Below are 12,677 nucleotides of genomic sequence, written 5' to 3' on the forward strand. Positions count from 1 at the left end.
TTGCTCTGAAGACCAGCCTCTCAGTGACACTGCTCCCTATTTATTTTGGCCTGCAGCTGGAGTAACCTCTCCTTCCAGTGTTTATGGCCACAAAACTTGGGTGCTGTTAAACAGCAAATCTGAGCCCTTGGAGAAAACATTTTGCAATCCTGCTTCAAGCGTCATTGCCTGGCTTAAAAAAAAACCCTGGGCAGAAAAAACTGTGCTGCTGGGAAACTGGCTTTGCTCTTGGGGGGGATGTTACCGCTTCTTTATAAGGAGGCAGGAGGAGGGGTGAGGACTCATCCAAGGCTGTATCCTCTGGTAAAAAAGAGGGAGAGGGACTTCTTACGTGACCCTGGAGTGACAGGACAAGGGTAAAGGACTTCACATTGATAGAAGGGAAGGTTGGGTAGGGTATTGGGAAGGAATTCTTCCCAGTGAGGCCTTGGCACAGGGTCCCCAGAGAAACTGGCTACCCCTGGAGCCCTGGAAGTGTTCAAGGCCAGTTTGGACACTGGGGCTTGGAGCACTCTGGGTGAATGAAAGGTGTCCCTGTGTCCATGCAGGGGGTGGAACAAGGCGAGGTTTGGTGTCCTTTCCAACCCACCCCATGTTCTGTGACCGGGATGCCGTGTGTCTCCTGCACCACTCTGGCCTGCTGTGACTGTTAGGGATGATACTCTAAACCCTGGAATAACAATCCCAGCAAGTACACTGTCTTTTTTCCCCAAACTCTTGATAGTTTACCAAGAAAAGAATTAATTCTGGCATTTCAGTAGAGAGTTCAAAGTGCTGAAGGAGACATCTGGGATTAAGTATTGATGTGTATCAGCAGCCCAGAGGTATGGGATTAATAAAATATTCTAACAATTCTTCTGGTATATCTGATGACGTCTGGGAAAGCACTGGAGAGGAATCTTTTCCAGGAGCATGCTGCATCTCTCTGACTCAGTGTGCAGCCTGGAGGCAGTATCTTGGATGTTAGGAAGAAATTCTTCCCTCTGAAGGTGTCATGGCACTGGTGCAGGTTGATGAGAGAAGTTGTGGCTGCCCCTGGATCCCTGGGGGTGTCCAAGGCTGGGTTGGAGGGGGTTTAGAGCGTCCTGGAACAGTGGAAGATGTTCCTGCCCATAGCAAGGGGTGAGACTGGATGAGCTTTAAGGTCCCTTCCCACCCAAACCACTCAGTGATTTTCCATGATGGCTGAGCCCCACCTCACCCCAGATCCCGGTTTCCTCTCTGCCAGCTGTGGGGGTGCTCTCCCTGGCTCTCCTGTCCTCCAGCCACATCCCTCATCCTTTGGGTTGGCCCTTGGGGGGTGGGGAGGTAGGGTGGTGTGCCCTGTCTGGTGCTAAATCCCCTTAAATCCTGGGGATTGGGAACAAGTCCCTGACTTTGTGGACAGAGGAAGGGACATGGTAGCAGCATGTGTGGCTTTTAGTGTCAGGCTCGCTTAGCCTGGGGAGCTCATTGCCAAAGATACTGCTGAAGAACAAGGAGCTAAACAGAGTTAGAAAATGGTTTGGAAATTTGTACAGCTAACAGGGGTTCTGATACTGCCTTAATATGGGTCTGGAGCTGCTGGGAGAGACAGAGGGAGAGCTGGAGCAGGCTCGAGGGCAAAAAACCTCCACACCTTTGAGGTGTGAGCATGGTTAATCAGCCCTTTGGGGGTGAAGGGGTGGTTCCCACCCACCAAAGCTGGGTGGCTTTGACCTCCTAAGAGTACTGGGGCTCCTGCTGGAGCAGGACACCGACATCCTCTGGGCTGTGGGCTGGGGCTGCTCCAGGGTGGAGGCTCCAGAGGCTTGCTGTGTTCCTGGCTCTGACCAGCAGCAGCGACCCTGGCACTGGGGCTTTCTCAGCAAGCAACATGTGGTCCGGAACATCCAGTGTCTTAAAAAGGTTGCTTTTGTGGAATTTTTATTGCTTATTTTTTTGGCATTGCCTCCCAGCCCTTTTCTAAGATGGAAATTGGTCATTAGTGGATTTTATTGTAGTTTTATTTTATTCCCAAGCTCATTCTGCTGGTTTCCTCCTCCCCTGGGGACTGCAAGATCTGGCCGGTCCTCTGACCCTGTCTCCAGATTGTGGGAGGCTGCTCAACCAGCACAGGGTGGGAATAGGAGCTGGGGCACCTGCAACCCAGCAGCACCATCCCCATGCTCTTCCCACTGTCACCACTGGCATAAATCTCTAACAGCCCAATGGTCCTTGAAGCTCTCTCTGAGTTTATGATTCCTAAATTAGCCACTTGCCTTCCCTCTCAGAAACACGGTAATCAAACCAATCTATTCTTTTCCACCCCCCTCGTTAGTCTGTAACTTAATTGAGTTGGAGATTGTTGACGTTTGGATAAACAGCAACTTTTTGATAACCCCCAGATAAGCTGGCAGTGCTCACTTATGGTGTGGTGGGAGGGCATCTATACAGCTTAGTCCTTCCCCTGGGGGCCTAAAATGCTTTCCAGAGGGGCCAGGACCCTTATCCTGGGGATCCAGGACGTGTGAGTGATGCAGAGCCCCAGGACACCTCGTGTGACCCTATCAGTGAAGCCAGCGTCTTCCCAGCTGGGTTTCAAAACTGGAGAAGTGCACTGTCATCATGAGAGCTGAGGCTCAGGGGGGCATTGATGGGTGAGGACTGGGCAAAGTAGAAACCTGCAGTGATTTCAGGTGGCACTAAGTCCCCTCAGTGGGTGGAGGGAGGCATGTGGCAGCAGCACGCCTGTGATTTTTGGCTTTTACTGTAGATTCTTTGAATGGTTTGGCTTGGAAGGGACCTCAAAGCCCATCTCATTCCACCCCCTGCCATGGGCAGGGACACCTTCCACTATCCCAGGTAGCTCAGATCTGATTAACCAGTTGTTACTTCTGCAGCTGCTCTGGGCATATCCTTTTGGTGCAGAGATGGCGATGTCAGGCCATGAAGGTGGAGGGCATGTGGGGGTCCTGCCATCCCCCATGCCTGTGTATGGTACCCAGTGGGCTGGGCTGGGCTCTTGGTCAGAGTCTAATCCCACCAGGATTCTCCCAGTGTGGGGCTGGATGGAGACATCAGACACTTCCCTCTCAGTTGGGTGGTGGGCCTGTCTCCCTCTGCGTGCTGGGGGGATGGGAATCCTCATGGCATCCTCTAGGGCTGGGCTGCCAGCCCGACCCCAGCCAGCCCCTGGCTGATGCTGACACTGATGGTTCCTCTCCCACCTTCTTGGGCTCAGCTGAAAGAGTTAAGGAAGCCACTGGAGAGGGGCCCCAAGAGGCAACTGCTGGAGGTAATAATCTTCCTTCGGCTCTTTTTTCCCCTTCTAATTGTGGAGTTGACATCGTCCCTTCTCTTGAAAGGCTCTTTTGTCAGCCGAGTTGCTGGGCAAAGCCCGGGTTTGGCAGCAGGTTGCAAGCCCCGGGCTGTCTCCTGCACATCCCTCTCCGGCGGCAGGTCCTGAAATGACTCTTTCAGCGACAGCGATGTCCTTCCCTCCTTGGCTCCCATCTGAAACAAAACCAAACACCTAAACAGAGACAAAAATCCCTCCTTTTAGCCAACGGGGCCTGATTTTCGGCCGGTTCCACCTCGGCCATGGAGGGAAAGGTCATCCCGTCTAGACTCCAATCCGACAAGTGTTGTATCTTTTTGCCAGCGGGTGTTCTAGCAACGGGATTAAGGAGCGGTTGGGGCGGACACGGGCGGGATTCCGCTCCCTGCCGGGTCGCTGCTCCAGATGTGCTGCTCTGCATGTCCAGGTAGCCCCACAGCTGGACTGGGCTCCAGCCCTGCTCCCTGCACCTGCCCTGGCCTCTGCCAGTGGCTTCCGTGCCAAACATCAGTCCAGCGGCAGGGGAATTGAGGGTGCTGCTGGTAGAACAGGCTTGTGGATGTTTGATCCAGCCCAGGGGTGGGTGGGCCGTGGTGAAGCACTTCTGCCCCAAGAAGGACACCAGGCCTGCTTTGGGGACCACACTGGAGTGGGATGCTCCACACCAGCACCGTGGGACAGCTTGTGTTGCTGTAAATCTCACTCACTGTGGAAATGGGTCTCCCAGTGCAGCCCCGATCTAAATGCTCTGATCTCTGCGCCCCCCCCCTCCCCAGAGCATCCCTTGCCTCCCAGTGCTCTGGTCTCCCACCACATCCCCTGTATCGAAGCGCCCGTGTTTCCCTGGATATCCCTCCCTCTGTTCCAGCTGTGCAGGTGTGGCTGTTAACCCCTGACATCCCTCTGGCCTCGGGGCCAGCCTCAATGGCAGCAACACCGGTAGAAATGTCTGTCTGGGTCAGGAGCAAAAATATTTCCCATTTCCTTCATTCAGCTGTTTAATTTTTTCATCTCGCTGTTGCTGCTCAGTCACCTGATGGCCCCAGTTTGCCTCCAGGTGTGACTGGTGGAACCTTCCTGCCTGTGTGCAGCTGGTGCCAGAGCTCAGCACCCAAACATTCCAGCAGGTGCTGCACATCCGGAGCCCCCACATCCGTGGCACAGCTACCTGCTAACATTGTCCCATTTCGGTCTTTTCAGCATTTCCTCTGCTTTCCCTGTGGCCCCTTTCCAGGCTTTCTCCTGCCTTCTTTCCTTGTGGAGTGGCCAGCCAGGGCTTCTCCTATGAGCTGTGCAAGCCTTGCTATTCCCCCCATGCCAGTGAGCTCTGATGTCCCCAAGTGCAGGCTGCAAACGAACCAAAAGGGGTTTGAAGAGCACAGTGTGGGTTTAATCCTTGCTGCTGCTGTGGAGAGGAGCCGGGAGCTGGTTCCCAGGGCAGCCCCAGCAACTCCTGCAGGCTCCAGCATCCCCCAGAGTGGGGTGCTGGCCCCAGGGCAGGGCTCTCTCCAAGCTGCTGGAGCCTCATCACTCCAGCTCTGTGCCCTGCAAGAGGCTACATGCTTTAATGAGGAGCTGGCGGGGCTGCAGCCTGTGAGAAAGGGGGGGTTCATTCCCCCACATCCCAGCTGGGTGCTCTGGGGACAGGCTGCAGCTTGCCCAGAGTCCCAGAGTGTAGCTCCTGCCTACATGGGATTTTTGTTTTCTCCTGCAGCTGGAGTGGGTTAAGTGGGGTTTTAGAGGCGTTTTCTTTTCTCCTGGGTGCTTAAAACAACAATAGATAAAATCCCAGCCTTATGAGTGACACTGCTGCTGCTGCTTCAAGGAAGGGAAGATGTTGCTCTGCTGATTTATGGGGATTTTTTTTTTTGTAAACTTTACAGGTCACTGCTAGCATTTGTGGAATTGGCTCTGCTGCAGGAAAAAACTGGTTTCCAGCATTCCCATTAGGAAGAAACTTCTGGGATTGTGGAATTAAAATGCAGAAGAAAATAAATTTAAAAAGCTACTACTTATGTAAAGCACTATATAAGTAGGTGCCAGAGGAGCTGGTGCTCGTAGCTGGGTCCTTTGGAGGCTGTGGGTGTCCTCTGCCTTGTTTTGACCTTGGCTATGCTGCTTGCAGCCTGTGGCAGGGAAAAAAAAGGGCTTTTTTTGCACTTTTTTTCTGGGCTTTCTGTATCCTGCACCAGCCTGCAAAAGCAGGGGGAAAAAAAAAAATCTACATTTTGACCATGGGAATGTTTAAATCCATTTTAAGGCAGTTTCCAGAGTTTTTTATCACCTTATCTGAGCTGGAGCTGGCACCAGGATGAACTCCTGTCAGGCAGGGAATGTTGGGACTGTGATTCCTGCATCCCATAAATGAAAAATTACGGATTTGACTCATCCCCATCCTCTAGCAGTAGGACAGCAGTAGCCTTCAGGGTCTCATCATGGGGGTCCCAGCTCCCCAGAAATTTTAAGCAGGGAAGGGAAACTCTGCTTCCACAGGATTATTTTTGGGGGGTTGTTTTTTGGAGGTTTTTTGTTTGGTTGGTTTTGGTTGGGGTTTTTTTTTCGGGGGAGGTGGGGGGTTGGCTTGGTGTGGCGTTGGTTTGGGTTTGTTTGTTTGTTTCCAGAAAGGATTCACTGCTTAGACTTGCATATTTGAGAGGTGAGCATTTTTCAGATGGGATGGTGATGGGGGAAAAGAGACCCCCTGATTTTTGAGGCACCTTGAACCCAAAGTGTGGCCATCAGGAACAAAATCATCCCAAATCCCAGAATCCCAGGTTTGGGTTGGAAGGGACCTTAAAGTCCATCCCTTTTCACCCCCTGCCATGAGCAGGGACACCTTCCACTGTCCCAGGCTGCTCCAAGCCCCAAAGTCCACCCTGGCCTGGGACACTTCCAGGGATCCAGGGGCAGCCACAGCTTCTCTGGGCACCCTGTGCCAGGGCCTGCCCACCCTCACAGGGAACAATTCCTTCCCAATATCCCATCCATCCCTGCCCTCTGGCAATGGGAAGCCACTCCCTGTGTCCTGTCCCTCCATTCCTTGTCCCCAGTCCTTCTCAGGCTCTGGAAGGGGCTCTGAGGGCTCCTTCTGTGACAGTGCTCAAACCCCACCTGGGCATGGTCCTGTGCACCCAGCTGTATGTGAACCTGCTTCACCAGGGCTTGGATTTGCTGGTCTCCAGAGGTCCCGTCCCAGCCCCAGCACTCCAGGACCCTGGGAATGACATCTCCCATCCCCTGCAAAGCTGCCCAGCCTCCCCAACCCGCCCCCCCTTTGAACCCTCTGGTATGTGAATTTTTGCTGGTGTCAGAGGGTCGGGCGGCTGCAAAATCCCTCCGGGTTAAGGGGTGGGAATACCAGAGTGTGCAGCTTGGGATAATTACCAGTTGTCAGCAAAACAATAGTGGCATTGTAGGGCAGGAGCAAAGGGAAAGGGCCCCCGTCTTGGGCTAATGTTACTTTTCTATTTAGGTTGCCATAGTCTTTGCTGAGAAATGGCCCTATTCTCTCTAATCCTCCCCTTCAGGCATGCCTGCTGGGCTTTTTTTGTGTGGTTTGGGGTTTTTTTTTAACCCCTTATCATCCCAGGAAATAGCTTGTGGGTACCCATCTTGGTGGTATTGTGCTGCAGGGATGCCCTTGGCCCATGGCATTGTGCCCGTGGGCTGGGCAGCTTTGATTTGGGATACTGAAACCTGGGATGGTGCCCGGCTGTGGCATCATCCCTGCACTCAGGAGGGGGAAAACCTTATCTGGAATCTCAATCTTCGTCCAAGCAGGAACACAATTTACACTCCTCCTTGTTCTTGGCACCTGTCCTGTTACAGGTGGTGAGCTTCAGTGCATTAAGGCTGTTTATTGACTTTGTGTTTTGCTTTAAAACCAAGTTACTTGCAGAAAAAGGGACTAATTGGTCAAATGCTGGCTCTGGTTGTTGGTTGGAAAGGGATGATGTGTGTTCTGGCCCCATCCAGCTCCTGGCCTTCCTCAGCACTTGTACAGAGCAGCAAAGGATCACCCACCTGTTTCACCCTGTTACTATCCATCTCCAAGGCTGTCTGGACTTCCTCAAAAGACCTAAGTTTTCCTGCTTAAATACTTGTGAAAACATGGCAGGGAGTGGGGGATTTCAGCCTTGGCTGATGTCATGTTGCCATCGCTCAGCTTGGTTTCAAGGTGTTCAGTTGATTGATTTCTCACTGTGGTGTTGGGACGTGCGCAGCTGGGTGGGCTCAAGGCCTGGGTGATGCTTTGCCTGTCCCAGTGGCCCCTCAACCAGGCTGTTCATGACGCCGGTGTCCACCCTCAAAGGGTCAGCCGGGTGCCTGTCCCTGTCATGTCCCCAATTTGGGGGCCCAAAAGGTCCAGCGTGGAGCACAGTGCCCCACAGACAGCCTGGGGTGGGACGCAATGGGATGTGACAACAAAGCACCATGGTCGGCTGTCTGGTGCAGAGTAAGCTTCAGAAGGAGCCAAAACTTTGGAAGTGCTGCCAAAGTCAGTGGCACAGGCGAACTATTGTCTGAGGAGTGCAAAGAGGTGGAAGGACCACAGAGCAGACATGGAGTCTTATTACGAGCACAGCCAGGGGCTTCCAAGCCAAACAAAGTCCTCTGCGCTGCAGGAGGGCAGCGCTGACAAGAGCCAGGCTGGTTGGTGACCTGGAGATTGCAGCTGAAATCCCAAAATAATCAGCCCCTCCCCCCCCCCCCCCCCCCCCCCCGGTTCCCCCTTTTCCTGTCCATTCTCTAAGAAAATAGCATTTCTCACCACCTGGCTCGGCAGCAAGCGCGTGAGCTTCGATTCTGCTGCACGCTGTGCTGAGGATGAGGTTAATGACCTGCCGGGTGGTTTCCTCCCTGAAAACCCATGGCAAGGTTCTGTATAGCATCCATGAGCTGTGGCAGTTGCCTCCTGCAGCAGCACGGACCAGCTGGCACCAAACATCCCTGGATGAGGTGGGTGCAGGATGGATGTTGTTCCACAGGACGGAGGCTGAGATGCACCATTGTAGCTTCAGGTATGACATTGCTTGGAAGCTATTCTGTATTTCGTTTGATGAATTGAAATTTTCAAACTGTGATGGTATTTTCTTAGCTTCTGAAGTCCTGGAAAACAGCCAGGAATGGGCAAGTCGCATTTTTTTGTTGTGTAGGCTTCAAAGTTGGTGCTGGTTTACCTGCTGACAGTGCTTTGTTGCTCCATCTCACTGGAGGGTTAAAATCCTGGCATGTTTGAGGAGCACCGTTGGCTTGGAAAGTTTTGTTTGCGCTCTGGGGACATATACCCCACCTGGGTGCCTTGTCCTCCTATGATTTTTCCGGTTGGGATGGCATCGAGTTGGATCATAAACCTCCCATCCCATCCCTTATCTCCCCTCATCCTGCCACACAGCATTTGTTCACAATGCTAACCAGGCTGCCAGGCGCATTGATCTCAGTGTATCCCCAGGAAAGAAGTGCCTGGGAATGGGAATGCACTTCCTCCCTGTCCCTCAGGGAGACAGCAACCAACCCCCCTCCTCCAACTGCCCGTCCCGAGGGTGGTCATGGTGCTATTGGAGCCCCACGGCTTCATGCTGAGGCAGGAATGCCAGGAACTCAGTTGAAATTTGGGGCTCCCCGGCTGAGCCAGAACCTTGGTGGGAGGTGAGGAGCGGAGTCTTCCCTTGTCCAGGGAGCAATTAGTCTGCAAGGTGATTTATTAACGTGGAGGAGGATGATCCAGGGGGTCGCATTCCTTCCCTCACCTTGCCTTCCCTGCCTTATCTCTGGGTTGTCTTGGCCCCGCGGGGGGTGCTGAGTGATTGGAAGATTGGAAGCAGAGACATGGCCCCAGTTGAGGCAGGATGAGGGGAGACTGGGGGCTACAGCTCACCCAAATCTCACCTTGTGTTTTATACACCTCCCTTGTGTTTGGCTGTGCCCAAATACTGATGGTCCCTCTCCACCTTCCATTCTCCCCAGGAAGTCTCATGGGGTGGCTGAAGTCACTCCAGCCCCAGTTCTCTGCTGCCGTGTCCCCTTGTCAGTGTGGATAGGGCGGAGTGGGACACCAGCAGCTCTTGGCTCTGCCTTGTCTAGCCATGCTCATTTCATGAGCAGTTCCTGGGTTCAGGAGCAGGAGGGGGATGCAGGTAATGACAGGGGTCTGGGCATAGTCCTTCTTCTCCTCCTGAGGATATGTGGTGTCTCCCCCAGGGCAGTCGTGACATTTTCACGGTTTATCTTATCGAGGAATTTGCTGGGAGGATGTTTCTGGCTCTCCATGAGTAAATGTTTAGGAACGCTGCGGTTCCAGTCCCAGGGCTCTGTGGTGATGCACAGCCGGAGGCAGGGGGGAAACGCTGTCCCAGAGGCAGAGCCTGGCAGAGTGGCACCTGTGTCATTTCTGGGGCTGTGCTGGCTGCTGTCACTCCTGCCTGCTTGGCTCCTGTGCATCCTTGGCTCCTGTCTCCCCATCTCCCTGGCTGAGTGCCCACCATGGGCAGGATGCTGCTGCCTCTCTGGGGACTGTCTCAGCAGGGGAGGTCAGCAATGTGATGTGGCAACATCCTCAGCCTCTGTCCCCAGGAGGGCCTTTCAACTGCTGTTTGGGGCTTTTAGATGGGGAACAGATTAGAATCCCAAATGTCAATAGGATTTATGGATACCATCTGCTGCTGACCCTGAATTTTCAGTCCCTGAGTTTTTCTGCTCAGTCTGAGTGCTCCTGCCTCTGGCTTTCTGGTTGTGCTGGTGTTAGGGTTCCCCTTCCCCTTCGTTCCAGGAGGGCTGTGCCCACCCGTGCTCCCTTCCAGTCCCTGTCTGGAGCTCTGTGATCTCAGGGGTCCAGCAAATCGGGGTCTCCTGAGGAAGCGTTCGTGCTCCACTCAGCCCGAGGCTCCCTCTGCTGTCCGTCGGTCCGTCCATCTGCCCGACGCTTGCCGGGGAATCTTTGGGCTGTGCAGGAGTTATTGCTGAGCTGGGCTGGGGCAGGCTCCCTGTTCTCTCCAAAAATCCTGCAGGGAGAGCAACCCCGGAGAGAGACATCGGTGTGCTTTGACCACGGCTGAAAGGCTGCAGGTCTGAATGACAGGCTCTTTATTTTTCCTGCTTTTTATGTATTTTTCCCTCTTTTCCCCCTTTTTTCTCAGTTTCCTTTCTTCACCTCCTTTTTTTCCTCTCTTTTAGTCCTTTCTTTCATCTCTTTTTCCCTTTCTGTTCCACTCTCCTTCCCCCCCTCTTACCTTGTCCCCCTCTCTTTTCCTCCCCTTCTTCTCTTTTTTCTGTTCTTTTCTCTGTTCTTTCCCCCCTCTTTTCCCCCTCCTCTTTTTCTCTCTGTTTTGTCCTTTCTCCCTTCTTTTCTCTTTCCTTCTCTCTCCTTTCCTACTCCCATTTTCCACTTCTTCTACTTCCCCCCCACACTTTCCTCCACTTACCATTCTTTCCTTGACTTCCCCAATCTCTTTTTCCTTTTTTCTCCTTTCCCTCTTTCTCCCCTCTCGTTTTCCCCTTCTCCCCACTCTCTTTCCCCCCGCCCTCTTTCCCCAATCCCTTTTCTTTCCATCTCCACTCTTTCCCCCCACCTCTAGATTTTCCTGTCTTTTCCCTCCCCCCCGCCTTTTTCCCCCCCTCTCTACACTTCTGGCCCAGGACTGAGCCCTCAGTGCCTTCTTAGGGCAGCCCAATCCCCCTTTTCCTGAGGAACCATGCCAGACAGTTTTGGGATGATGCAGCCAGCCTCTTTGAGAGGGAGTTGGGACCAGGGTGAGGGTCCTTATTTGCTTTTCAAGAAGTCCAAGGTTATGGCAACTTGGCAGCAGCATCCCATAGAGTGTGCAAAGCACTTTTTGGGAGCCTTTAGTCTGGAGGAGGCTAAAACAAGGAGTTTTCTCTGCTCTGCCAGCAACCAGCTGCCATGACTTCTCCCTGGGGGAATACTTCTCCAAAATATTTCACCAGCTGGTGCCTTCCCAGTCCCTGCCTTGGCTGCTTGGTCAGTGGCAGAGCTGGTTGCACTGGGCCAAGATGCTCTAGTGCCACCTGTGCCACCAGCCCACCCTCAGGGCACCTAATTTGGAAATCCCCTTTTTTTTGGGGATGCCCCAGCCCTGACTCCTTTCCAGGGAGCTGCCAGCAAGGAGATGTGCAGTGAAACGAAGATCATTGACTTAATGAGAGTGTCCCATGGGACTGCTGCTCCACTCTGCTGTCATGAGCTGCCTAATCCCAGCAGAAGGGAGAAGTGGGAATTTTTCTGGCTGGGCATCCTGTCTGCACACGCTTGGGGTACCCCAGCAGGGTGCTGCTGCCCAAATCCTCCTGGCAGAGACCAGGCAGCTCATGGGGGCATGTGATGCTCCCCACCTTGGGATCTGCACAGCTCTGGGGTGGGAGAGGCTGTGGAAACACTGAGGTTTTCCATCCCACCAGTGGGAATAGAAGCAGCAGTCGCTCCTATCCCTCTGGAATGTGCCAAGGAGTCAGTCCTGCACCGCACCCTGGCCCCAGGGCAGCCGAGCCCAGTCGGGACTCGCCAGAGAAGGTTGGCAGACACCTGGCTCTCTCCCCAAGCTGATGGGAGCACGGGAGCTCCGGGAGGGGGCCGTGTGGAAGCCCTGCCATCCCGACAAACCCCGTGTCCTGTGCGGATTGGGGGGGACTGTTCCACTGCAGGCGCCTCTAACAGCATTGGTCATGGGGAGAGCTGCTGGCAGCAGCAGCCAGCTCCCATCTTCAGGAGAAAACTCACCCGTTTTGCTTCAAAAGTAGTGTGGGAAATGTTGCATGAAGACAATGGACATCTGAGCATTTGTCTTGGTGATTTTCCTGTATAATTTTAAAGTGGAGAATCAGCTCTGGCATATGGAGGTCTCCGCTCTGTAGGACCATGTTATGGCATGCTGTGACTTTCCTGGTCACACAGCCAAGGGGAGCCAATATTGTCACCTCGTTATCAAAACCGTGTCTCAGGGACACTTAAGCCATGGAAGTGACTTGCCTGGTGTGACCATGGCAATGCAGGTCCTGGGAATGCTCCATCTCTGCTTAGCCATCCCTAGGAGTGAGGGGCACCATCACCAGAGCTGAACAAGTGGTTTTGGGGGTAATTTTTTTAAGCTGAGGCAAAGAACAATTGAAATTTTTGGGGTGTGGGAGAGTGCCAGTGCTGCCCAGGGGAGATTTGCATCCTGGGCTCCAGGAAAACTTGTGATTGGGAAACTTGTGATTGCTCAGACCTGGCTTTGAAGCATTGCTGGCTCGTGATGCTTGGGGGGGGTGGGAAAGCTGCAGTGTCCACCTGGCTGTCCTGCGACAGCATCTGGGGGGTCCTGGCCCTGTAACCGAGCCGGGAAAGAGGGTTTAAACACTTGGCTTTGTGTTTCCAGCCAGTGGA

This window comes from Cinclus cinclus, chromosome 21 (assembly GCF_963662255.1).
Source record: "Cinclus cinclus chromosome 21, bCinCin1.1, whole genome shotgun sequence".
NCBI classification, from domain to species: Eukaryota; Metazoa; Chordata; class Aves; order Passeriformes; family Cinclidae; genus Cinclus; species Cinclus cinclus.